Raw genomic sequence first — 6,000 nt, forward strand, 5'->3', positions numbered from 1 at the left:
CAGATGCTACTGGTGCACAAGTCTGGAGTGGCTGCTGATTCAACCCACAATGTATAGCAATGAAAACAATCAATTTTCGACAGTATAATGTAACTGGCTGCATAAAAAATCTATTCACCAAGCGGTGGCAGAACACACATAAAACTTGTGCCTTCTCGTTTTGTATGGAAATCTACCCCTTTTCCTAGATCTCCCTGTTCAACCCTTTTGCCTGAAGGAGGAGCCACTGGCTCCAAAAGCTTGCCTAATTATGATCTCCTTTTGTGTGTGTTTTCTGCTACTGCTTGGCAAGTAGACATTTTATCTATCCAATTACATTAAACCCACAATGTATGTTGCATTCGTGAAGAGAGTGTGTTGGAATGTCAGTTAGCAATGTTGTAAAATTTTTTTTGCTTTTATTGTGATAATAAGTCATTCTGGCACAATATTTACAGATAAAGTTTTGAACTTTCTAAGCAAATGTGACACAACCTAATGACACTGTTTCAAGTACATCACGTTGTTAAAATGGTCTATAAACACACACTGCCAGAGTGAACCAGTCAAATACATTCCATTTTGTGTGTAGCTTATTATCTCAATTTAATTGGAGTATGTGCTGTGGAAAGCTGCTTTGGAGCTATCTATCTTTGGGCTTGTGAAAGTTTTTCATTTTTCTTGGTATTTCCTATTGGTTGCATTTCAATATTTTTTTCAAAACTAGACATATTGCTACAACTCCACAGTTCAAAATACTCAAATAGTTTGCTATATGGAGGCTGTAACATGATTTTTTAAAAGACTCTGCTGTTTAGCAATAAATAGTGAAAACAGTATGTTAAAATGATGTGAAATGGAAAACATGAAAAACAGATGTACAAGAACAACTAACACTCCTGCAGCTGATGGTCTATTTTTTTAATTAACAGTATGTCACTTATTACAGAATAAACAATATTTCTAATGGTGCATCAAATCATGTGTTTATTTATTTATTTTATTTATCCATCTGTTGACAATAAATATTGTATGGATGTTGTCAAGCCATTTCAAAGAAATGGACACAAACAATATATACGTAAAAAAGTACAAAACAAAATAATACAAAGAGGTTAATAACAATACAATGAAAGTAATATAGCCTATATACATACCTGCTTGTTATTTTAAATGCATAGTCTGTTTTTCATAAGGCTTTAGTTTTGTCCTCCCTAGACGGCAAGTACTTATATACACAACCCCGTTTAAGTATATATTTACATCACACAACAGCTATCCTTTAAGTATGTAAATGAAATGAATGATTAGGTACATATTGAGTATTTTCCATTTTGCCTTTATAAATATCATCAGAAAAAAATTTATTGACCTACATAGTCATTTACACAATAAAAACATTGTTCTACTAGAAATTTTTTAAATTCTGTTTTAAATTTGTTATCATCTTCTAACTGCCTGATGTTGACTGGCAGTGCATTGTACAGTTTTGCACCGATATGGCTCACATGCCTTTGTGTATTCGTTCTTTTTGTTCGCTGAGTATGGAGTGCTGCGCTATTACGGGTATTGTAGTTATGAATGTCGGCATTTGTCTGAAAATCTGCAATGTGGGTCCTGACATACAATACCCATTTGTATATGTATAATGATGGTACAGTAAGTATTCTAAGCTTTTTGAACATGGGTTTGCAGAGCGTCTGTGGATGACTGTGAGTTATTATTCAGATGGCCCTCCCTCTTCTGCAACAAAAAAAATTGTTTTAGGCACCCTGTTGTGGAACCCTAAAATATTATTCTGTATGTGGCAAGAGATTGAAAATAGCCGAAATATGCCATTCTGGCACCCTCTGAGGTACAAACATTTGCAACAATTCTGAGAGCAAAACAGGCTGAATTAAGTTTCTGTGCAAGTTTTATTACGTGGTCATTAAAATTTAAGTTTTCATCCACATGAATCCCCAGCAATTTTGTGGATGTCACTCTGTCTAAGGCTTTGTCACCCCACACCAGATCGAGATTTACATTTTGACATCTTTTCCCAAACTGCATATAATTTGTTTTATTTACATTCAATGTCAACCTGTTTGCATTGAGTAGATGTAATTTAGTACTTTATCAGCAGTTGTTGGTAGCAATTGCTTTGGTGCACTTATTAGCACACTAGTATCATCTGCAAATATTATTGCTTTGGCTGCGTCATCTGAGGTGTGAAAATCATTTATATAGACAAGAAACAATATGGTCCCTAGGATGCTGCCTTGTAGTACTCCTATTTCTACATTTTTTGCCTCTGACACTGAATTTATTTTGTGGTTGGAGTAAGCTGATGTCAGTCCTACAACCTGTGTTCTGTTTTTTTAGGTATGATTCAAACCATTTTTTTCCTATCCCATGTATACCCAACGATTCCAATTTTTCTAAGAGAATGTCCTGGTTCACAGTGTCAAAAGCTTTGGAGAGGTCTAAATTTACTCCTACTACAATATAATCTTTTTCTAGATTTTTGATTATTTGTTCAGTGTAGCACATTACTGCTGTTTTGGTATTTTTACGTGCTTGGAAGCCATGCTGATTTCTGTTAAGTAAATTATGGTCATTTCAATATGTGTTGATTCAGTGCTTCATCAGTTTTTCTAATATTTTTGAAAATGCTGGGAGGAGAGATATTGGGTGATAGTTTTCTATCTTATACTTGTCACTTTCAAAATTTTCAGCCTTTCTGGAAAGGCTCCTTCACTGAATGATAAATTGGCTATGTGTGCAAAGGGCTTTGCAATTTGTGGTGCTGTCCTTGTTATGATTGACACAGGCACCTCATCTATGCCAGCCGACATTTTGGGTTTCAAGCTTTGTATCACTTTCAACACTTCACGCTCATTTGTTGGCTCTGCCCTCATCCTACAAGCTGTTTTAGGATATTCAGGTTTCTCTTCGTTTGTAAATTTTAAACTTAATGAAGTTGTTGCATTTAGAAATAATTGTTAATATAATTTGGCAAATCTTGTTTATTAATATTGACATTTTTAAAATTTTTGAGGCTAATGTCCTGGTTTTCACAACTATTCCCCATTTCAGTCTTCACAATACCCCATATGGCTTTTGATTTGTTTTCAGACTGTCTTATAAAACTATCATTACTCATGAATTTTGCTTTAGCAATTACTTTTCTATATACCCTCTTGTAATTCCTGGCATATTCTATGAATTGTGGGTCTGTGGATGTTTTCATTTTAGAAATTAGTCTCTTTAGAGTTCCACAGGAAGTTTTGATGCCAGCTGTGATCCAAGAACTCCATTTTTGGAATTTTTTCTACAATATTGGCTTGCCAACTTAAACGGATGAATATTATTGCTACTTAGTTCAAAACTTCTGCACCAATGCTCCACAATGCACATGCAGTCAATATTTGCACTGTTCATAGCTATCTCAAGTCCTAATGATTTATTTCTAAGATACTGAATGTTTAAGCTTAGAATTTGAGATCGAGTACAACTATACCAGGTATAACGAAGCCATGTGACCTGATTTTGACATCTTTTTGGAAAACACATTTCAAAATATCCCATGAAAATGGAAGAAAATGTGTTATATGCATCATTTGTATTTCTTAGGGATAGTACTTCTGCCCAAGCCTCATTGTTTAGCATATTTATGAATTCTACACAGTTCTCTGTAGAAAAATTTCTTTTATATATGAAGTGTGTTTTTTTATCTTTCAGTGGCCTTGAAGGGATTTTGAGGACAAGAGCTTTGTGGTCTGATAATCCCAAATCAGTATTTGTTACTTCAACTTCTGTGCGTCCTACATTTGAAAATATATTATCAATAAGACTGACTGTATTATTTGTTATTCTTGTGGGTGTGTGTATGTGTGGAAGCAGGTTGAAACTACATAATAGATTTAGGAACTGGTCTTTTAGCCTACTTTCACTCATAAGATTAATATTGAAGTCCCCACACACAACTACAGTGGCTCTATTGGTGAACAGAGTGTTAAGCAATATTTCTAATTGGTTAAAGAATATGTCTGCATCACCAGTAGGTGGTCTGTATATTGCTATGACTATGACTTTTCCCTGTATTTCATTCAACTGCACAGCTGCAGCTTTAAAATGATTTTCCACACTCAATGATTCAGCTTCACACCTTCTTTTATAGCTGATACTTGGTTTGGTAAATATACATACACCTCCATTTTTGGAATTTTTTCTACAATATTGGCTTGCCAACTTAAACGGATGAATATTATTGCTACTTAGTTCAAAACTTCTGCACCAATGCTCCACAATGCACATGCAGTCAATATTTGCACTGTTCATAGCTATCTCAAGTTCTAATGATTTATTTCTAAGATACTGAATGTTTAAGCTTAGAATTTGAGATCGAGTACAACTATACCAGGTATAACGAAGCAGACAGAAACTTTCTATGTACCGCTATACAAAAGATTCATAGGCAGCAAAAAAATATAGCAATTTTCACTCATGTGCTCCATTAAACTGGTTCAGTGTCTATTGTACTAGTGAGCTTGACAGGAAGCTAGATGAATTTGAGTTCTGCTGATCCACCATGTACATAGGACCTTTAGCCGGACAGATATTTACCAAAAAAAAAAAAAAAAATATATCACCAGACAGACTTATGTTTTCAGAAGTTATTATTTTATTTAGACATCCTGTTTTGGCATCTTCAGGCCCCTGCATCTTAAAACCAATGAGCATACATATAGTGTACAACAAGGTATACCACAGCAGACATTATAGAAAATGAAGCATAATAATAAGTTCTTAGAACCTACAAAATGCATATGCAATGTTAAGAAGAGTACAAGTGCACACAAAGAACAGCAAAGCAGAACATAAACACGTTCTGGTTAGCATGAAACCTATTTTGACACCAGAGGTATAACAGAATTTTCCAAACATTACAACAAACCAAAAAATAGACAATATACAAAATCAGAAGCACAAGCAAATAAAGCTGGTCTAGTTTTCTCACTTTTTCTTTAGTTTTTTGTATAAAAACTTACATATTTCTCATAGGTGACAGACATCCTAGTACTTGGGAAAACCTAGCAACACTGAAATTAAAACGACATGATATAACCTATGGAGAATGCAATACATTAGTATACATATCTATCACATAAGTATAATTTGCATACAGATACAATTAAGACACTTACACAAAGCTTTCGACACACACACACACACACACACACACACACACACACACACACAAGCTTTCAACACACACACACACACACACACACACACACACACACACACACACACACACACCAGGTATATTATTAAGTGAACAAGGGCAAGCAAAGAACTTGTGAGGATTATTCATAAAATGCCTAGAGGGCATAATGTTGTATATCAAATCAAAAAATAGAGAGATACAAGTTGGTGTCCCTTAAGCTTCATTTAATTGGTGGGAAAATGCTAGGGTGGAACAAACAAGGGCCCCAAATACTGTATTAACCAAGGAGAGTTCTCCAAAAATCCCAGTTGGCTACATAATTACAATTCCCTTGGGAATAAAGATATCGTGCTATCAACCTATTTATAGATGGCGAAACCCAGCCAAACAGGAAATAACACAGAGGAAACTGTATTGCAAAAGGTAGTGAGAGAACAGAAAAGATCAAAAGTAAGCTGATTGTGAAAACCAACAAGACTACGAAGTATAAACCCACTAATTAAGGAACATACTGGTGCAAAAAGGAGCAGTATTAGTGAGTGAGAAAGGAGTTGTTATATGACTTCATACTGTAAACCAATCACAGAATGAAACAATACTAAACCAAATCCATTTAAATAATGAGGAAAACCAAGTCACTATAACAATGTAATAGTACAAGCTTACATATGCCAGGAGTCTCGAGCCATACGGGAACATTTGTGACCGACTAAAAGTAGCACATAACATACTCAAAAATTACAGGTCAGTGTCAATCACAAATCCATGAAAATCATAAATTCATGTAATATGGTAAGAACACCATCATG

Source organism: Schistocerca cancellata, chromosome 4 (assembly GCF_023864275.1).
Source record: "Schistocerca cancellata isolate TAMUIC-IGC-003103 chromosome 4, iqSchCanc2.1, whole genome shotgun sequence".
Lineage (NCBI taxonomy): Eukaryota > Metazoa > Arthropoda > Insecta > Orthoptera > Acrididae > Schistocerca > Schistocerca cancellata.